General features: G+C 36.0%; 1 protein-coding gene across 4 annotated transcripts in view; it reads left to right on the forward strand.

Annotated features, from left to right (window-relative positions):
• LOC138330103 (dual specificity protein phosphatase 14-like) overlaps positions 1–23,824 on the forward strand; it is a 58,429-nt gene that overhangs the window by 18,253 nt on the left and 16,352 nt on the right. The window contains exon 1 of one of the 4 annotated variants that reach the window (XM_069277477.1): positions 18,948–19,823. The exons of 2 other annotated variants lie outside the window; for them this stretch is intronic. The gene's annotated coding sequence lies outside the window, so the exon portion shown is untranslated. Of the gene's footprint in view, positions 1–18,947; positions 19,824–21,401; positions 21,420–23,824 lie in introns of those variants that run through there. One more of the 4 variants, XM_069277512.1, reaches the window with a different exon arrangement.

Consider the following 23,824-nt stretch of genomic DNA (forward strand, 5'->3'; position numbering starts at 1 on the left):
TGTTAAAAAATCGTCAATGTGTGGCTGAATCATGGTTATCTTGATTTTAATATGGAGCAGCCGTTTACTTCATTTTAAACTTGCCGTATGCAAATAATATGATTTTATCGACACTTTTCATAATATGTAGATGACATACAGATATGCATTGCTATGGTCATAATTGGTATTAAGATTCATGCAGATACTCAGTGTGTACAAGCGTAAGTTCGCCGAATTTTTGCTTTACGAGAAAAGAGAAGAATTTAAATACCTGGGCTCATATACTAAACTTCTATGCGATCAATTCCTTATTTCTTAGCCGATGAACGAGGTCCCTAGTGACATGAACTCACTGCTGGTTGTGTTTTCACTTGGCAGCTACAGTGATGTTTAAGGAGATTGGAATATTGACTTGAATGTCGTTAACATCTAATTTTTTTACGTATCAACAGATCCAACAAGATACGATTTATGTTCCACCCTTTCATGTTAATTTCAATGTTTTAATGATTGTTTGCGTGGTTGTAGGTTTTAATTGTCATCTAATGTCAGCAAGTCGCATGTTTTGATTGCAAAATTTTATTTTCCTTATCATGATATTGCGAATGATTTCTTGGAATTGGAAATGATAATCGATGTATGAATTTTATTGTAGTTTGTCTGACGTATTGTACACAACTTGGGGTTATTGCCTTCTGATCTATAGGTGAAATTGTAATTTTACGCGCATATAAATAGATTACAATTTGGTGGTAATTTGGTTCCGGAATCGTCGGTGTTTTTATTTAGTTTGTCGTAAAGAAACAGAGGACGCTTGCCCATCAGAAGCACATGGGTCTGATACCGTTATACTTTTAAAATACTCTTCCATTCGGAACTTTGCTGTGTTTGTTTGATCGATTTGGTATTCTTGGTATTCGTTGGTTATTTTAGCAATTTGTTGTCTTTGGTATTTGAGCTTGAAGAGTTTGACATTTTAAGGAATTACTGATGTTATCTAATCCTCTTTAACAATGCTGGTAAACTAAATCATATTTCTGCTACAGCAAAACTACAGGTTAAGATATCTATTACATCTGATACTCCAAGAAAATATTTATTTTCTAAATACTATTAATCTTCTCTACCTTTGCGTAACATCGGAATCACTGTTGAATGGTTTTGCACTGATTACCTGTATAGCCGTTTTGATTATTGTAAAATATAAGACGCGGCTTATGAAGTCCAAATTAATTAAATGTGATTCTAGCCAGCATTAATGAGGTAGTTTGATGGTGTATAGCATTACATCTAGTCTACACTGATTACATTTGTACCTGGAGACGCGATCTCAGGTAGTAACGGATAGATTTTACGACAAGCAATTCAAATGGTGATAGTTATACATTTCTGATCAGTGGTCGTCGGGTTACCATGGTAACTACAGATACCGAACAGTTTATTATTGACCTGTTGCAGTTTTTTCTTGATTGATATTCGTTGAATTGAATGTCAACTTAATTCGCCATAGAGGAGGTTATCTAATAAAAGTATGCCCTTCATGTTATTCTTAACATGGTTTATATCAACTTTATAAAAATATTATTGAATTTGAGAAGATGTGCTTTACAGAACTGTACCACTGTCATGTTTTATGATGCGAAGTAATAGATAAATGAATTGTCGTTAAATTTCCCTTTGACTAAATCTTTATAAGTAGCATTTTCGTCCAATACCAAACAGCCCTGATTAGGTGGTCAAGCCTCCTGAGAAGGTGATCTACTTCTATACGGTATCATAATCTCCTTGACCAGGTGGAAGGAAAACCTTATTAAGTGTATCCGATATCTTAAATTCTAATTGGTATACGTTATCGATTCACTTATAGAACAATGAATTCCGATATGATAGAGTGCTAGAATCTACACTGAAAGTCATTTCATACCTCAGAATCGACAAACAAATTTTTAATTTTAAATGTCAGATGAATTTTTAGAACCATACACACCGGAGATCTACTGTTATCAAGAACAGTTTGCTAATTCAAATCCGGATGGCAACAACGAAATTATAACTCTTTTTGGTGAAGGACTGAGAACGTTTGACGTAATAACGCAAACGCTAGCAAGTCTGGGTATTTGTGATTCCAATGATTGACTATATAATTGACCGACAGGCGTTATGTAAAGGGATTGCAATTTGAAGTTTGCTATCACAAATCGATAAAAAAAACTCAGGAAATCATTACATTGAGAACAGGTAGATACACATTACCGTGACGTACCGCTGTGGTATGTCCTGTTTCATCTCGTGTCAAGTGTTCGTGCTTCTGCCAGTAATTTTTAAATGTTGCCCATCAGATAAATATTCGAATCTATTAAGTTGATTGCTTAAATTAAATGTCATTAAATGATTTCCGGGATAAAATTTGTAGCTACACCCAGGTATACGTATGTAGCTGATTATGAAAGCAACTACCATTGGCATTAGCTGTTGATAAGGACAAATCTGCTCGTGAATACATCAGCTGACCGTAAGGGTAATTCTCAGAACAATGAACCTAATTCTTTCTGATGTTTTTATTTACTGATGATTTAAGGGGAACTATTTGTCTAATATTTGTGTTACGTTAAAGTTACGTTTTCTAAGGCCGCGCGGTTCAGTTCAATGGACGAACAATGTTATTATCCCATATAAGAGAGTGGTAACCAAGGAAAGTGTCTCGAACAACTATCACTAGCGCTCTTCTTCTTGACTGCGAGTTCAATATTTCTATTAGGTAGTTACAAAACCCGGCATGCATGGCCGGCAGCTGATGAAAAAAAAATAAAAAAAAAATGATTGTCTTTTATTTTATCAGATTCGAGAGATTTTAGTTACAAGAGGTATAAAATATCTGCAGTCAATATGTTTAATTAGTAAATAAGTCGACTGGTCCTAATAGCTGCTATTTCGCCTGCAATGATACCGCCCTCATTACCTTGATTTGTGTTTTATACCATTGCTTTCTGAAGACTCTACTTTCCTTTTCACATACTTGGCTATATCCAACACTGGATGACACTGCATCGCCTTATCAAACCCGCGGGCTTAAATTGATAAGGTCATACATTATTAAAACCTTTATCATTGCTGAAAAGCTTTCATCGCTTCCGGGTGACATGTTTCTGCTGGCTCAGCAACTTTTAACTGTTTGACTCATCTTACGACGGAACATGAAGCGGTACTTGATTTTAGAAAAAATATCATAATATAATTTATTGATTGAAGGTATGTTAGTCCTTCTTCGTCCATATTTGTGGAGGAATAATGATGCATTTATACGGAAAGCTAGTTTAATCTATATATTGTCTGAGGGAAAATGAATAATAGACTGCCAAACTCCATTATCAAACGTCTTTCTTCTGGGAATACTATAGCGCACAGGTCTAATGCAGGGTTTTTATACCTCGGCTATTGCAGATTTTATTGGAAACACATTTCGCTGACCATTGTTTTATTGTTTCCGGTAAACACTTCGATTCTTCGTGCATTTAAGTTAACGTCTTATATGTTTGGTTGTTTTCTTAGTAGTAACTGGAGTCTCGGAAGAAATTGTCCATCGTGGTGGCCAATAACATCTAGGTCGTAATTTAGTGAAAAGGTCAGTCACGCTTAATACCATTTCACCTTTTACACACTGTTCGTCATTGGTCCCATTGTCATAGACATCCAAATAATGAAAAAATAATTCCTATAATTGGAATGTGTCATTGCGTTTCATATTTTTCAGAAAAGCGGTCATCATGATATGTGTTTACTTAGTTTTACAAGTCTTACTATTTTATCTATAACAAAAATCTCATTTTCTCCAGAGATGTCTACAACTAATAATTGGCTGTCTGTATGACCTCCACGTTAGAATATTGATAACATCAATTAATTATAACTTTTAGTTCCTCCGACATTGCTGATCCATGCTAATGAGGATATATTCAAAGAAGGATTTTATAACAAGATATCTTTTTATTTCCCTGTTGGCAATGGTATACTGTTAAGGAATCGCCTCACTGTCCCTTCTCTATCAATACATAACCCTATGGGGAAAGATTTGTTCGGTATGTATGTTGACTGTTTATCTTAATCAAGGCTTGCATCTGTTCTTTTTCTCGGCTTGATTGAATTCTTGGATAATGTGTAATCAAGCTTGTCTGTGATCTTCTTGTCAGTTGCTTATACAAATAAGGCATTTCCTGTTTGGTAAACTGCGAGGGAAATCCTCTATAGTATGTTTCTTTTTAATACGAGTCGATCAATCTTTGCTTTCCTGACACTCGTATGATCGTTGATTTGGTAATATTGTGGTAGATAAGGTTCCGAGTTACTATTATTACTTGAAAACTTCTTTGATAATATCAATATTAGTCAGCATCGTTTATGAGTTTCCATATAAAGCATCATTTTTGAAATATTTTCCTTACTGATAATTTTGGGTTCTAGACAAGATATTATGTTTAGACTGTTCTTTGGAAACTTTACTGCCCATGTGTAGCTTTATGTAGATTTATTTATTATGAAAGCCAGTCCATAATATATTGATCGTTTGCTATCAACCTCAGATACAGCGAATATTTAAAACATTGTGTGATTTATCATGTGTATATTACAATATGATTTAGGTTCCTTAAATCATTATTAATATGTGTAAGATACGTGTTCACAAAGAAAACCCCAGCTAGTTCTGTCAATGTCCGTTCATGTTTTAATATGAATATGATTAACATTTGGTACACAAACTATATATACGCGGTTTATAATTTGTATGGTACATAAAGCTGCGTGTTACAACACGGCCACGACATTGACTTTCAAAATGTTCTATGAGCCGAGAGATTGTCACTCCATGCTACCTGTATGCCCTATTGAAACTTTCGTCATATCTTTTACGATCACGGAGTGGATTTCTTTTGATAGATTTGGCGTTCGTATATGGAACGAGATATCGAACCATACCTTTTCGAATCTTGTTAAAATACAATGGGTAGACAAACCCCGGGTGGAATATAGATTAGTTTTACCTGTTAGTATACGTCCATTCAAGGTGCATGTACTTTACACAAAGGCTTTCTTATTGCAGGTTATTATAAAAGTCCTACACACATGAAATGGAATTTCAAAAGTCGCTTTATAAAAGGTATGAGATGAAGGATACATAGGTTATTAAGGTACTTTCTAAACCCTACACACAGTCGTCCGTGTTATCAATAACTCCGATATTACATCTGTTAACCCTACAAACAGTCGTCCGTGTTATCAATAGCTCCGACATTACATCTGTTAAACCTACACACAGTCGTCCGTGTTATCAATAACTCCGATATTATACCTGTTAACCCTACAAACAGTCGTCCGTGTTATCAATAACTCCGATATTACACCTGTAAACCCTACAAACAGTCATCCGTGTTATCAATAACTCCTTTATTACACCTGTAAACCCTACAAACAGTCATCCGTGTTATCAATAACTCCGATGTTACATCTGTAAACCCTACACACAGTCGTCCGTGCTATCAATAACTCCGATATTACACCTGTAAACCCTACAAACAGTCGTCCGTGTTATCAATAACTCCGATGTTACACCTGTAAACCCTACATACAGTCGTCCGTGTTATCAATAACTCCGATATTACATCTGTAAACCCTACACACAGTTGTACGTGTTATCAATAACTCCGATATTACACCTGTAAACCCTACACACAGTCGTCCGTGTTATCAATAACTCCGATGTTACACCTGTAAACCCTACAAACAGTCGTCCGTGTTATCAATAACTCCGATATTACACCTGTAAACCCTACAAACAGTCGTCAGTGTTATCAATAACTCCGATATTACACCTGTAAACCCTACACACAGTCGTCCGTGTTATCAATAACTCCGATATTACACCTGTTAACCCTACAAACAGTCGTCCGTGTTATCAATAACTCCGATATTACACCTGTAAACCCTACACACAGTCGTCCGTGTTATCAATAACTCCGATATTACACCTGTAAACCCTACAAACAGTCGTCAGTGTTATCAATAACTCCGATATTACACCTGTAAACCCTACACACAGTCGTCCGTGTTATCAATAACTCCGATATTACACCTGTTAACCCTACAAACAGTCGTCAGTGTTATCAATAACTCCGATATTACATCTGTAAACCCTACACACAGTCGTCCGTGTTATCAATAATGTCCAAACTTTACATAAATAAAACGATAATGTCAATGAGACGTATCTCGGGTTTAGCTTTTATCGAACCTTGTAAAAACTTGGAAACTTTTTATCAACGAATATACAAGTAATCCATCATGGTTTCCATCCTGATGGTATTTATTCAGGTGGTCTTTAATTCTCTATGACGTCCACTTTTTGATCGAAATAGAGCGGGGTCGTTTCGGCGTCTGTCATGTGGATGGGGTTTACGTCCACTAACAACGTGGTTCTTTAGCGAACGTTTCCTGAAAATGTGACAATCTGCTTCAGATATTTCTGTAATTGTATTTTACATTAAAACATGAAAGACATTCGATGACAGGCAAATGTTCCCTGGCGGGAACAAATGACGTCCCACCGTTACGTACAGCGTCGTTGGTAGAGCGAGGACATGACAAGCCAGTGGATGATAGATTTTTAATGGGTGATATCTGGCAGTGACAGTTTGTCTGGTGAAATATTCTTTCTTGTAGACAGCAGAACTAAAAGGGTATTGACCTGAATCTGCAGGGGTTTTTTTTCTACAAACCAAAAACCAATCAAATACTAAAATGTATTAATAGTATAAAAAATTAACATTTAAACAGTTAAAATTAATTGTTATCCCTATAGCAGAAAGTCCGAGAATAATGTGACCTCACCGTAGAGGCATGGGCATCGCGTTATGATTTTGTAAAACATCATGTGAAGCATCAATGGAATCGTACATTAACACGTATTTCATTTCATCAAGTAAAATGAAGTATTGGTGTCCCTATTTCTTTTAGATTTGATCGAGTTATGTAAAAATTTGCTTAAAAACCTTTATTGGAATCCGCTACACAAACACAAATATTCCATAACTGTGTGAAATTACAAAAATTAAGTAACATCAATGCTTAACACTTAATACTAATACTTAATTTAACATCTATCTGTTTTTGATATGCATACATTGGAGTAGAAAACATTCCCTTTATCAGCCATCATCTGGCCTCGACAACGGCATATTACCCGTGAATCACAAACCCTGTCCATGGCAACAGTATATAAACTACAATTACCCTGAGTGACGAGATAAATCAAGATAGAATGATGCAATGCATCCGGTTGGTATCGTTTTTTGGTCAATTGCAGTATGAAACATTATTGCATTCGCTCTCGGATAAATGTGAGAAGAGACAGCTATTGATGTAGGTCACCAGGTCAAAATCCTCTGCGGTAGAATGACACAGTTTTTGTCACTTACGTTTTAAGTGAATGTACTGAAAAGTATAATCCGGTAATTATATGTACGCCGTAACCTAAAGTCTAAGTAACAACTTTAGAGTGGAAATCACATACAAGGTTTGCATATTTTCCACTCAAATAAACAAAGGATGACCGGAAGTGACCACTCAACAATGATCATGGATTAAATGCTTCTTACCAACGCTGTGGCCAGTCTTATTTTGTAGGTGGTCATTTATATAACTCCTTTTACTCTTTTCGACCTGTCTTTAATCTTGATAATGATCGTCTTCAGTCGAAGCTTAGGTTTTTGTCGATAAACTTGACGAAGTCTCAAGTGACCTATTCTAATCGCCTTTTGTCCTTCGACGTGCGTCGTGCGTCGTCCGTCGTATGTCCGTAAACAATTTACATTTTCGACTTCTTCTCAAAAACCGCTGAAGCAAATTCAATGAAATTTTGCACAAATCTTCTAAGGCATAAGGCCAATCAAAATTGTGAATTATATGGTCCCCACTTCCTGGGGGCTGCGGGAGGGGCCAAAAGGGGTAAAATTGACTATAATTTCAAAAATCTTCTTCTCCACTCACAGATGAGATGGAATCAAATACTCTTCATAGATAGAAAAGTCTAAAGGTCCTTTACAAAAATTGTGAATTATATGACCCTGGGGTGTCAGGGAGGGGGTTAAGTTTACTATAGTTTATATTGGAAAAACACATTTTTGAGCATTATTTGGTCATTTGTAAAAGGAAATGAGTCAAATGATGTCAGAATTAACCCTATGAAATGGCCATTGAATCCTATTAACATATTTTCCATTACTGACTCCCAGGGGCCTTAGGGGTGGGGCCAAAAGGGATGGGGCCAAAAGGGGCTAATAAGCTAAAACTTCAAAAATCTTCTTCTGAAATACTGGAACTGGTAGAATCAAATACTCTTCATAGATGGAAAGGTCTTAAGGTCCCTCACAAAAATTGTGAATTATATGACCCTGGGGTCTCATGTTTCTTATTTTCATAAGAAATTAGTCAAACTGGGTTAGAAGTTTTAGCCTGAGATACCATTTTATCGTCATATCCATATTGGTCCTGGGCGAACCCCATGGGGCCTTAGGGGCGGGGCCAAAGAGGGTCAAATAGGCTAAAACTTCAAAAATCTTCTTCTGAATTCACAGATTTGATGGAACCAAATACTCTTCATAGATTGGAAGGTCTTAAGGCCCTTTACAAAAATTGTGAATTTCATGGCCCTGGGATCTCAGATTTTCCCCTGAGGAAGGGGTCAAATTTACTATGCTCTATATAGGAAAAACACATTTATGAACATTATTTGCTTAGTTTTAATAGGAAATGAGTCAAACTGGGTTAGAATTATTACCCTGAAATAGCATTTTAACACCATATCCATATTGGTCCTGGCTGACCCCCAGGTACCAGAGGGGAGGGGCAAAAATGGGTCAAAATGGCTAAAATTTCAAAAGTCTTCTTCTGAATTAACAGGTTTGATGGTACCAAATAAATTCCATAGATTAAAAAGTGAAATTTATAAAATCACTGACACTGACTGACTTCTACTTTGGTTTTGTTGTTTAATGTTGGCAAAGCAAATTGGAATTTTAAGCATAAGGTTTGGTAACATAATACACTAACTATCAAAATGAAAACAAAAAAAAAATAAAAATTCTAATACGAAAGTTCAACTTTAAAGTTTATTTTAATTCGTAAATAATTTTTATAGATTTGAACCAACTTTGCAATGCTCTTTCTGTAGCAGCACTCAGGTGACCGTCAAGGTCTCTTGGGCCTCTTGTTCATTCATGAAATGTTCCTTTGTTAATCTATATGTTTTGAGTGGAACGGAACCAGGTCGATCCACTGTAACCTGGGTTCATGTCACTGCTATTTTGACTTAAGTTTCCTTTTATGGTCTGTGTGGATACTTAGTCCCAAAAAAAAAGTTTGTTCAGGGTTTCTCGACCGACCCTAATTTTTTTACCTCCGACCCTAATTCTTTTTCAATTTTCTACGAATTTTTTTCCCTATATAACCCTAAACATACAATTTTTGCCTTAGTGATATGCACGATAATGTAACAATGCTAGTCATCACAAAATATTACTGATTCCGATTTTAAATTAAATTGGTATATAATATCGCTGTATTGCTTTTGTGTTTGAAAGAGACAAGATTGACGCCATATCCAGGTCACATACTGTTTTTGTAAGAACAGTTTACATATAGACTAAGGGCCACCCATGGTCTTATCCGGGATCATTTCATTGCAATTAACTACATATTGACCAGGTTTCTCGGAGCCGAACATATTAGATGTATTTGATGATCAGGAAACATTCCGGAGATACGCTGACTAGACAACACACTTGTACATACATAAACACTGACGTAAATACCCGGTAACGTACTTAGGCTGGAACCGACACACGTGTTCCTCATCTGGGACATAGCGTGGGTTCCTCATAGCATGCCTGGCTCGCGTGCATTTAGTCGTACCGCGCCCACTAAAACATATAGGCTGTGTTAGTTATATTATTACCTTAGAAAGCATAATGTTCTATTGTCAATTTGTGAGATTGAATCGTCTGGTTGAGGTAATGGTAAGCACGTCCCGTCCTGGTAACTTCCTCCCAGGTATTCTTGTCGCCTCCGTGTAAGTGGAGATACATGGTATATTGGTATTGACTAAGCAGGATGCAATTAATTGCACTTCGTCGCAAGTTAAATTTGGACATATTATATTGGAAACATTATGTTCTTTTCATAATATCATGTATATAGATAATCCACTAATGCTGGTTGCCAGAAGGCATTTATAGAATTATGAATACGATTCAATTCGATTTTTGTTCTTTCAAAATACCTTGCATCCTATCCAGAAAGAAAAAAATCGCAAAGTGTTTTGTTCTTTGTTAGTTTAGGAAAATAAAGTAGAGCTATATTCAGCATTAGGAAAGCATCCAAAACAAAGCTAGATTCAGCATTAGAAAAACATCCAAAACAAAGCTAGGTTCAGCATTAGAAAAACATCCAAAACAAAGCTAGATTCAGCATTAGAAAAACATCCAAAACAAAGCTAGGTTCAGCATTAGAAAAACATCCAAAACAAAGCTAGATTCAGCATTAGGAAAACATCCAAAACAAAGCTAGGTTCAGCATTAGGAAAATATCCAAAACAAAGCTAGGTTCAGCATTAGAAAAACATCCAAAACAAAGCTAGGTTCGGCATTAGGAAAACATCCAAAACAGTCAAAGCTAGGTTCGGCATTAGAAAAACATCCAAAACAAAACTAAGTTCAAGTATAGGATCATTGGATGATAGTAAGGCGATTGACTGAGAGGTATAAAGGAGACATGTGAATAGTATTTCTCTTTTGATCTCTAGTCATATTGTCAGAGATACAAGGACACTTTGATGTACCAGGTGGTTGATGACGTAGACATGCTATTGAGAATACGACAATGTTGTTATCTTTTTCTCATAAGGTGACGTCATATAATACTTGACAACACATGCATTTTGTGCTGTACGCGCACATGATGTCCCATTATCGTTCACAGAGAGAGATTCACATTGTGCAAATGATAAATGAAAAAGCTTGTCGTATGCCTTGATAATAAGATGACTTTTTGACGTCAATAACAAATCTCATTAATGTTATTGATGCGGTATGCTAATTGAGACTCGTATGTGATGCACACGAATTAATCTCTCGTTTGTTTATCTTGGAGTTCATGATTCGGTAATGATACCCAAACAATCGTCTATTTGAGAGTTAATGGGAACTGTGTATCCATCATGATTTGGAATTACTATAGCTTTGCCTTCTTGGCGAGAGGCACGTGCCAAGACAACACTGACCACTGATTACCTTCACTCAACATTGTTTTCTCACAAAGTTAATTTACTTTTGTTGTTGTTCAGCACAGGAATGTGCCGCCAATATTCCAGTAAGCCATTCACATCCCAATCGATCGTTTTTAGGACCAGTGTGGTGTCTTCCTGAGGGGCCACAGGCTAGGGTAGATGTCTTTGGGTTTTACCAGAAGGCAAGATGCCTAATGACCAATGGTCAACAGGTCGGTCATCCCGTCTCTAGCTAGTCCATGATGTTTGATATCCCTATGCAAGATTGTTAAATTTCGTAATTGAGTTTCGTCTGGAACTGGGATACTTTCATATGTATAACATGTTCTGGTACTTTTTGGTCACACAATGAGATGACTGTTTCATGCTATAAACGCAGTTTAATAATAGTTATTATATTCAAGATTTTTTACCACAACAGAAGCTTTAATTGATATATATTGTCTGTATTCAGGACTCTACATTCGTAATTTTCAATTGACCCCTTGCTACCTTCCTAAGCACAGAATGCATTTAACTATGTGTTTGTAAATTGTTTATTGTACATGCAATACAATGCCCCGCTATAAGAATACATTAAGGTTCTCTGCTAATCGTATTTAAAGAACCCATTGCCGGTAAGAGGTGAACAATATGGGACTTTTCAAGGGATGTATTTGTTGTCTGCAATCAGCATTTCTTTCATGGCTTGTTGTCAAACTGTGCTGCTTTTGCATCTAAATACGCTGATATCTTTTGTGTTTTTAAACGACTTTGACGACGTCAGGTAATTTTGGTTTGTTTATCCAAGTTCATCCACAAATTCATCATAATGATCGAGTTTTGAACGCCTGTTTAGAGCTATGATGCCACGACAGCGAAGCAACATCTCATACATTTTACGTTACGACAATGGTCTTAAACAAATTAATTGCAATTAAGCGAAGATTACTACGCTGATAAAGCACGATTGTGTTGATTTTATTTAGGTTTGTTACATATGTGTGTGCATGAATTAGTACGGTAGATTTTTAACATGGGCTGTAGTATACGTCTTGTGAACCAAACAGATGGTTACCGGTACTGAAGTAGCATACTATGACGTTTTGAAGATGGGCAAAATATATTGCTTACTCTAGATACTGACAAATGACATCAGTAGAAAGGAACATTAAAGGCGAGATTATCAGAAGTAAAGCATTTTGGGATATTCACGATTTCGAGCTTTAGAGTTTCAGCTTTAGTCAGCACTACTCGTCTTACGAGATAAACATATGATAATCCCAATTATATCAGCTACAATTTAGCGGTAGTATTTAGGTCATTGGGATGTCAAATTGTACCTATTATTGTGTGGCGTTTTATAAACAACAATGCCATTTTCATATTGCGTGAGTTTATGGGTTTTGTGTTTATTCCGCTTCACTACTGCAAATCGTCATATTAAGGCTAAATATTTGTTTGTCAGCTTAATTTCTTATTCTGACGATAGTATTGTCAGAAGTTTGAGGAAGAAAACGTCGATAGTTATTCGTTACAGCCATGAATTCTTAAAATAAATTAATGAAATTAAGTTTTTTTCTGATAACAATTGTTGCTCTGGAGGATAGTGTGTGAATGTACATGGATAAAACGCATGTAATCGAGCATGTCTTTCAATACATTTTTATCGTTGTTCCTCGATCATATTCATAAGGACGGCATATGAATTACCAATTGTGCTGTCATTCCTTCTAGTTGTACTGTTCTAAGAATTTCTTTCTAAATAAAAAAAACATCAAGAAAAACATCATATTTAGAAGCTAGCTCCCATATCATCATCATACGATGTGGGTTAACTAAGCACAACGTCTTTTGTGTATACATGTTTCTGGGGTAATTTGTGCATGCATGCATTTGTTAAACAATAATTACCATTGTATTTGTCAAAATCGGAAATTTTAAACATTATACAAGATTCATGATAATTTGCGTTAGAAATTTTATATCTTAACCCCTATAAACATCATCACTTATTTTATTTTACATTTCTCTCTGTGTATAATGGCAGAATTAGCTGTTATGGCGTCAGACTATTCAAGGAAAAAAATTCCATTCTACAGGATCATGGTCCCTAACTCAATCTACATTTTAGATGGAGTTATATTCCATTCCAAAGCATTTGTCTGATGGCGAATTCACAAAATGTCTATCTGATCCTTGATGGCAGTGTAGCTTGCACCTCATTGTGATTAATTTGTCTGGACGTGATCTGATATTGAATCGAGGACAACATTAAATGATGTACTATATCACTCTAGGCTTTTACAACCCTGATTCTGGAATAGCTACTTCGCTAATGTGATGTATCTTTTAACAGGTCTCTGATGACACAAAAGTTGCTTGTCTTTCAGCATTGTATGTCAATTGATTTGTAAATGTGTAACCATTATACAAACATTTAATCCTACGCTATGTTTGTCGTAACGACATATCCTATATTCCATTAATGGTCATCCGGTAATGTTTCTTTTATGAAAATGGATGCCTACATATGTATGCTGTGTCATACTTTTGCAAAAAGCGTTTTGCATTCTGTTGAACTTATTCTTCATATGAATGTATTAATATCAGTTATCAGAGTAAATGATATAGCTAGAAATACATTGAACATTACAAAACATTTTATTTCTGACATCAGGCCGCTTGAAAAGCATTAATTGTTTGTTAAACGTGTTCGCTGTACAAATTACAAATGTGGCATAGTCTGCCATTATTGTCCTTTCCAAAAATAGCCGTCTAACGTTAAAGTCAATTTGATCATGACTAGCTGTCAGCTACATCTACAATTGAAGCCCACTACATTATATATACTGATCATAGTTCCTACTGCCAGCCTCTTTACACACATTAGATGGAATCTTTACAATTTACTAGTTAACACTATACTATAAGTTATATTCCAGCTAAGGATATAGTAGAGAGAATGTTTCGGATGATGGATATGGCAATTGTTTCTCGATATAAGTCGATGGTTTTCCATTGATTTTGAATTTTTAAAATGGCCGAAGGGCCTCCCTACCGTTCCGGGCATATCCCTCTGTTTCACTGAATGTGTGACTTAATTTTACCATGTGCTGTGAAACACCATTTTTTTATAAGATATATAAAAATGACTTACCAGATACCAAGCCTTTTTCCTTTATGTTATCGTCTGTCTTGTTCAACGCCATTTTATTTTATTATAATAAGATATCAGATCTGTTTTCTTTTCGAAAAATGTTGTGGTACTTGTATTTTGCCCGTCACTAAAACACATGTTGAAAGTCTACAGTTTTGTCTGTCGCTAAAACACATGCTGAATGTCTACAGATTTGTCTGTCACTAAAACACATGCTGAATATCTACTGATTTGTCTGTCAGTAAACCACATGCTGAATGTGTACTGATTTGTCTTTCAGTGAAACACATGCTGAATGTCTACTGTTTTGTCTGTCACTAAAACAAATACTGAAAGACTTCTGTTTTGTATGTCGCTAAAACATATGATAAAAATCTATTGATTTGTCTGCTGTAGCTAAAATACAGGCTGAATGTCTACTGATTCGTCAGTCACTAAAACACATAATGAAAGTATACTGATTTGTCTGTCGCTAAAACACATGCTGAAAGTCTGCTGTTTTTTCTATTGCTAAACACAGACTGAAAATCTTCTGAAGCGTTGTATTCCCAGACAAAGAGGTGTCCTTTGAGATTTAAATGTGACAATTCTTTAGTTGAAATGAATCACTAGTTTGTAACCAAAACTGTCCAGACAGGATTCCTTAATGTATAGTGATGCATTTTTTAATTGTTTAATCTTGTATTTTGCAGACGCATGACTGAACACTAAACCATTTCCAACAGTTATTTAATGTCATCCAATATGCAGCAGTCGACATCTGCATTTAACAAGCATATTGCATTAAACGGTTAAATGAATGTTCTTAGATAAACACGCGAAATTCGCGTGCACATATACATAGTCACTGGGTTAATCATTTTAATGCAAGGCCTGGTCCAATCAGGTTGATATGCGTCCGTATCGCTTTTTCTTTAATTTTTATTAAAATAATCTTAATTCATTGATCGATATCCTTGTGACAACTTTCTGTTCACTCCCTCCTCCTGTTTCGGACTTAATGAATGTGCCCAGCTTTGAGACAGCATTTCGCCTTGCTACTCCATTCGTATTTACCGGCTTAACATTGGGGATTAAAGTTGACATTGATCCCCTAATTAGCTATGGGAATATAGTAGTGGTCATTTGGGCCAGTGTACAACCTGAGCGACAGTGACCACAAAACTGTAACAATGTGTGTCATCTGTATTAGCGCCATGGCCATTTTGTATAACCTACAAGGTAAGTCATATTTAAAAAAATAACATATTAGTGGTATATACATTGTGTATGATATGCTACCCTTGACTAGTAGGAGCTAACTACTAATGACAAAGTCAGGACTTTTTGTTGTCGTCTGACTGATTTGTCGAAATGATGTTCACGTACGCTAGGTACGTATGACTTCATGATTGATTAACAGTGGAAAAAAAGGCTAAAATATGCTGCTTTCTATAGTAAACACATGTCGAAGTCTATGTCATTCTTCCAATAGCCATGGATCATCTCTCAGCTGTGGTAACAGATAGCCATGGATCATCTCTCAGCTGTGGTAACAGATAGCCATGGATCATCTCTCAGCTGTGGTAACAGATAGCCATGGATCATCTCTCAGCTGTGGTAACAGATAGCCATGGATCATCTCTCAGCTGTGGTAACAGATAGCCATGGATCATCTCTCAGCTGTGGTAACAGATAGCCATGGATCATCTCTCAGCTGTGGTAACAGATAGCCATGGATCATCTCTCAGCTGTGGTAACAGATAGCCATGGATCATCTCTCAGCTGTGGTAACAGATAGCCATGGATCATCTCTCAGCTGTGGTAACAGATAGCCATGGATCATCTCTCAGCTGTGGTAACAGATAGCCATGGATCATCTCTCAGCTGTGGTAACAGATAGCCATGATCATCTCTCAGCTGTGGTAACAGATAGCCATGGATCTCTCTCAGCTGTGGTAACAGATAGCCATGGATCATCTCTCAGCTGTGGTAACAGATAGCCATGGATCATCTCTCAGCTGTGGTAACAGATAGCCATGGATCATCTCTCAGCTGTGGTAACAGATAGCCATGGATCATCTCTCAGCTGTGGTAACAGAACGTTAGATGTGTTTTAATTTTCACGCGATTCTCCTAGCTGCAGCGATAACTAGATACTTCATGATATGTGCTAATTGTCATCCACATCTGGGTCACTAGTTAAGGCCCTTTTTGGTAGTTTCCAATTTATTATTATTTTTCTCCAAAAAAGTGAACGTTCCTTCTTCATAAAAACATTTTATGTCCTTATATCAACAAAGCAGTGGATGTTAAAAGGGCGTAAATATCATTTCAACAAATGTTTAAACTTGTATCTTTCTTGTAATTAATAAAATCGAGTTTTAACCTTTAAAGATTAACTTAAATGTGATTGATTAATTCGTAAAGGTCTAATCCACAGGTGTTTCCTTTCATTAGACATGTAATCGGTTATATGTAAATAACGCATGTTAATGTTCACCTGGTCTCAAGTGACGTCAAAAGATCTTTAAGATACTGTCATGGCGAACATCATGTTCTTGCTGATCAAGGGAGCAGCAACCCCCAGCAGTACACCCAGCCTGGTGTTACGTGTTATATATAATACCACTAAATGTCACGCGTGATAAACATTCACATGTCACGCAGGAATTTTGCGAACATCTGAACGAGTTGTTGGTATCATGGCGCTTGGCTCTGATTCCTTGGCTCACTTGCTGGAAGTGTTGGGTTCGACATCCTTCTTTGTATAATCATCCGTGATTCATTGTTATTTAACACACGTGGCTTTGATATTTTTTTTACATTCCATCATCAGATTATACACAATATGTATTATGTGGTAAACACTTTATGAAATTCACACTTTTTTCCTCGAGATCCAGTCACGAATGAAAACACATACCTGTTCAGCAATACTGCTTTTAACTAGTTATTTCAAAATGTCCTAATAGTATAATTTAAAATATGCATGTATTTGCCTAATGTTTCAGGTATATAATTGAAATACTCCTTTAATGTTCACACTGGCATGGTGTTAAGCGCTCGTACTGTGCAGTAAATTCTCTACACAGTAAAAGTAATTTGTAACAACAAATGTACTTGGGCTCCCTTCCTTAATACAGAGACATTTCCCACATACTTTCGCTCAGGGTAACCTGGTATCGTGCATGGATTCATTTTATTTCATTTCAGTATTGAAATAGTAGGATATTGCTTTTAGCATGGAGCGTATAGGAAATGTATATTTCCACCACACATACCTGTACAGATGATATGTCTACATGCATACTAGGCTATTAATCTGAGCTCTCTTAATTATGCTATTATGTATTTATTTATGCACTTCTAATATCATACACAGTCTAGACAAGCGAGTCTCATGTGCAGATGCAGATTGCATAAACGTGTAAATTCGTCTATCATGTGATATGTCAGAAATTGCGTTCGTTGAAAATCGAGTGGTTGGTATCATATAACTGTCGGATAAAAAATTTAATGGCTGAAATTAAATATTATTATCATGAAGAAACATACGTTTTTTATGTATTTATAGTCTGATAACAGAAAATATATTGATTTAAAACAGTTAATTTCATATCGTATTGCTTTCAAAGTTGAGTGTAAAATCGCTATGACACAAAGCCATGTGAAGTGCCTTTCACAAAACACTTTTGTGCTGCAGTTCAATCCATTCACGTTCCGCAAAGAAGTGCAAGGACAAAAATATCATGCATGTGGTACTTTTGGTTGTGCATTTAAGATGCTCCACCACTGACAAATTGTATATTATCACTATTAAAAACAGGAGTAGACGAACTTGTATTTTTCTTCGATTACAAAAGTTACTTACTTTACACCATTACCACCATTGAAAAGTTAGAGCCTCTAATTTTACTTCAAGTTAAAAATATGAAAAATAATTAATTGCATTCCGAAAAAAATCTGTGGCACTATATATATATTATATATGGAATGAAGTAATGATTGCGCATGCACCAAACGCAAAATAAATTATTTTATATTAATCTTTATGTTAATTAGACATATATATATCACAATAAAACACCAACTTTTGTTCAAATGATGAATATCATTTATGCTCTGTCGGCGGTGGAGCATCTTTAAATGGAATGCAAACCTGGTATAATCCGCAAAACTCTTTAAACAATCACAATGATTGTATATCATCTACATGAACACCGTATCTTGATGATTATCGCTACCATTATCAACACGAGACGTTATACAGTTTAGTTAGTTCATTTATTTAAGCTGATATTGAACACTATATCAACATTTCTTAAATTTAAAACATATAAAAATATATTTTATTGTATTGCACATTATAAGGCACTATTTCAACAGTATTAGAAACTTATGTTTCTTATAAAGATTAAACCACTTAGGTCATCCTTCATAAAGCATACTGTCTACATGCAATTCTATGAATAGAATTTTCAAAATAACAAAAGTAAATGTAGTTATTGTTTATATGCTATGCAGTAGTTAGTATCTCCAGTCTATATATGATGTATCATTTTGAATATCCGTACACACCTGTCTATTGACGTAAACAAGGTGGGTTCAGCTGTGGCTTGGAGCTGTATTGCAACCCGGCAGGACATTCTCTGTAAGGTCATCAGTTCGTCCCGACGATCCAGGCTGGCACTCATGTGGATCTGTTGAAGGGTCGTTCTGCTTGGTTTGCCCAGTTTAAAGGCCTTCTCCTCCTGTGTTAGCTACCAGTATCCTTTTCACTGATGACATTATATGAATAATCGGCGGACGGCTGTTTTCAACGGTCACCTGTAATTTTTCATCTGTCTGGCTTTGAAAACTACCACTGAACCCACGGCAATGCAAGTATGAGGGCTTCCTTGGAATGCCTTTCATTCTCTGTATCTGGACCAAAGTTTCTTCTAAGTACACGTGTGTGGGAGAAGTGTCTAATTATACATCCTCGTTCCGCCTCCGGTAACCCTCCAAACAGAGTGGGCTGGCGGCATTCTTAAGTTTGTTCTTCCGTCTGTTTGTTGTATATGTGTTGAAAGGGGGACGATTGAAAAATCTATAGACCAATAATCTACTACACTGGACTGAGTCGGTGGATACCTTCAGTGCTGGGTACCTGCCACACAAGTATACACATACCCATGTGGTTCTCTCAACTGAACACCTAGTCATACACTGGCTAGCTTAGCCACTGGATTGTGGATTGCTGTGTTTACAAACAATTAAAAAAGTTTGGAGATATATTACGTAACTTCACCTTTGATCATGCATACGGAATATAAGTAGTTTGATATACATACAATCGTGTTTCTAACGTCTTGGACGATTCTTCTATACTGTTTTATTTTTATCAAGGTAAGTTAAATGTTACAGATCTGTTTAATTCAATGTTTGTTTTGATTGATTTATAGAAAAGGGAGATATTGTAATTAAGTTCTTTAATTTTATTAAGTACAACTTGTTCCCGCTATACCTGCTGTATTACATGTTTTTTTCAGTGTATTTCATTGTCTTACGTCATTTTGCTTGAGAAGTATGCCCTTATAAAGTTATAAAGCTGCTAATTATACATATACCTTACGTACTGTGTACTTGAATACAATACTGTGATGTCGACGATTGTGTACGCCAGTAGGCAATAATTCAATTCAGGGCAGTCGGCCAAGCTAAAACTTATTGCCATTTCAAGATGTTTAACTTTTAACCTAGGTAATTAAGTATTGTTAACTTAACGTTGATCTTCAATGACTATTTTAGGATGTTTTGTTCTTGTTTATGACCGTAGAAACCTGTTGATGTGTGTTAAATTTAGACAAAGACCACGACCCTAATCACTTTACAGTTGATCTAGGGTATCAAATGGCGAGAATATCGTAATTATGTATTCTTATAACATATATAAAGTTGCTATATCTCTGTAAAAGCAGTGGCGGTGTATTTAAAACTTATTTAGCCGACTTTTATGATCTGATTTCTGTTTTCGCTGGCCCAGCGTTGATGCTCCTTAAGACCACGGTAATCGCTATCAATCTAAATATCACTACCTCGCTCTGATGTCGTGCCAACAAAATACGTCATACTGTTATGTGTGTCTAATTTAGTATGTGTATTCCGGCGGTGATTGCTTATCAGTGAAAGGCATTCATATTCACGTAGTTGTTTACGTTTTTACGTTAGCGCTCACTTTTGACCTACGAATTTACATTCCTGGTTTAAAAGGCAGCGAGTTAAAATAATATTTTGTTTGCAATGCTGATTCTCAAGGATATATTCAATGGTTTTAGGTCTTTCTAAGACCAGATGAGTTAAGTTTAGTTATAGTTTGTGGTTTTATTTTGCTTAATAGTAAGCTTTTGCAACTCACCTAGTTTGATTATAATGTAGAAAATCAATTCAGAGAAGCTTAAATATATAACATAATTACACTTAGTACCCTTAATTGTGTTCAAAGGGAATTTATTAATCAAAATTTTGCATTTTTTGCGCAGTTGACCCTTGTAAATAGTTGAATATTGCTGGTCAATAAAACGCTGTAGCATTTTTGACAAATTAAGGAGTAAATATTCTACGGTATCGGAAGTGTCTTTTTATGAGACTTCCTCAATAACGATATGATATGCTGTGTTGTCTTACTAACATGATTACAAAAACCACATGCCTACAATATATTACGGTAATATCATGATGGAGATGTACGACCAAACGATCAGCTACATAGTGTTACGACACTTATCATATAACAGGTGATATATGACGACATGCATCAGTAGAATTGGACACGCCTTGGTCGTGTCATTTGTTGCTGCCTGGGGGTTGATAACCTAGGAATCTCTGTATGTTCTCTATATCTACAAACGAGATAAGCATGCGAGACTAAACAAACACGATACACGTGTAGTACACGTGCCGGAATGACAGGAAGAGCTGACAGTTTCCTATTCCGGGAGATAGGTATGTACCATGAATTGGTAGGAACAAACCTTTAGAACGTTCATGGTATGAAATGTTTTTAGCTGAACGAAAGGTTGCGTTTATAATATTACTCGGGCATGTGGTTACGTAAACTTATCTTAATTTATGAAAATAAAACTTATACCAAAGTTTACAGATTAGAAGATGTTCATGGAGGCCAAAAGGTTCAGATACCTGACATTTTGCCACTGGCCTTATACTTCTGAATTGCTGGTTGGGAGTTTGTTTGAGTTGTTGCCAGTGCGAAATGGAGTTTTTTCTTTGGAACTCAGGTTTTTAATAACTCATGCATCTTTAAAGACCTATAGCTATTACATGATGTTAAACACTATCAGACCCCAAATACTGCCAATCAGTACGCTATGGATATAGTTTCCAATGTTATCTTGGAGTGGCAACAGAGCATCTGATTTCACACGGCCTTGTGATATAAGAAAATCGATCCCATATATAGCTTTAACTGCAAATGGAATTGCATTTTAAGCAAACACCTGCCACACAATCAAAGTTATTAGATGTGTTTGTTTGTCGACCGGAAGTGTCCAGTACAAACGGAAATTGCTTTGAAATGTTGGTCAATATTAATTTCACACGATATGATGTTTCCTATTTCCTAGTATTTGTGATGAAGGTGTAATGCCAATCCAAAAGTTAAAAAAATCCTCGCTATATTATCACTCCTGTATGAATTCCGGAAGATTTTGTCGAATGAGCTAGATTTTCGTCAGATGCAGTTCTGAAATTCTCCCCATTGACCTCATTTAATCTTGCTTTCAGAGCAGGCAACTGCTTGCTTTTCACGACTATAAACATTAAATAGGAACACAATGGAAATTCCATTACGTCTGTGAGTAGTTGTCTCTGTCCCGCTATCATCCGTATTGGACGTTCCATTTGGAGCTTCTCCATTGGGATACCAACACATTTTATTGAAAATTCTTTAATTTGAAACCTTTTCCTCTACTGCGTTTAGTTTCGTGTTCTTTAGATACCGTACTCTTTTAATGTCAAGAATAAAATCTGATTTTATATGTTATGTGAAAGTTTGAATAATTCAGCTGGTGTGGGTCGTCCGATGCTAAGACCTTCATTAGGAACCTTTGTCTCCCGATCAAACAATGAGCTTATCGATTCCCTACACAATTACAACAATCAGTGGCCTCAATTAAGATGAATAAATAACGACATTGTCAAGTTTATGGCTGTTTAGAATTACAGATAAAGATGGGCTTTAAAGCAATCGATAAACGCTCAGATAACTTTCTTAACGGTCTAAAGAAACTGCTTATGCGACATAATGCAGATTTATATGGCACATTGAGACCTATGAACGGATCTCTTTACTTTCACTTACTTTTTCTCTAATTCTAAAATGGGACTATGGTAGTATAGAGTTAAGTATATGGCATTCTACCGCTAACTATTTACCGATGGGTCACGAGAGCAAGGCCAACTTTGCACAATTACCAGGTACTGGCATTACATCGGTATTTTTTTCTCTCAAGATAGTCCAGTTTTACTTCGCTGTCATTTTATTTGTGGCTTTGAATGACCGAATCTATAAATAGATGATTTTAAACACAAATTAATCAAATCAAATCAAATTCTCAGAAGGTCTAAACGTTTCGTTATTGATTAGGTTGATGTGTTACGAATGAGTTTTATCTTTATAAACCTTTGGGACCAGACGCTGTTAAATGTATCTGTGTGTTAAGTTCACACGTTCTCCTTTTCACTTGTGGTCTGCTTGTTAAGAGGAGGTCGTTTCCATTGTGGTTCAACCGGCATTGCTGCTAAAACTTCAATTTGTATTATTACGTGTGCTGCTTCTGAAAGCTATGGTGGTGAAAAAGGAAACCCCTTACATGACATCTGACTGTTTTCATACTCACCTCACGTCTTACATGCACAAGTCATTTGGCTTTCTTTTTCAGATAAATATTGTATTAAGTGAGGTAACAACCTCCTGATCGTCCTTCTACTGTAGTTGTCAGTCTGTATTACTACATGTTGTGGTGTGGTGCTATGAATGGAATAACTACAGGTGTCCAGTGGGTCCTTCCTTTATATATATTGATAATCTGCTGATTAGTAGTCATCATTAAGAGCACTCTACTATATCTTTGATTTTATATCTAATATCAGAAGAAAATCCATCTGTATTGACGTGGGTCAGTAAGAATGTCGATTAACTTTACAGTAAATTATTGTCAAAGAACTACTTCGATAATTTGAAAAATTGACCTCTGAGTTAGATGTGTTGACTGACGTCGAATCTGACACCTATCAAGTATGATAAGTTATGTTGTAATCGCGTTACTTATCTAGACCATTAATTACACTTGATTAATCAGAGGAAATGTGTCGACCTGAGTACTTCTCCG

This window comes from Argopecten irradians, chromosome 1 (genome assembly GCF_041381155.1).
Source record: "Argopecten irradians isolate NY chromosome 1, Ai_NY, whole genome shotgun sequence".
NCBI classification, from domain to species: domain Eukaryota; kingdom Metazoa; phylum Mollusca; class Bivalvia; order Pectinida; family Pectinidae; genus Argopecten; species Argopecten irradians.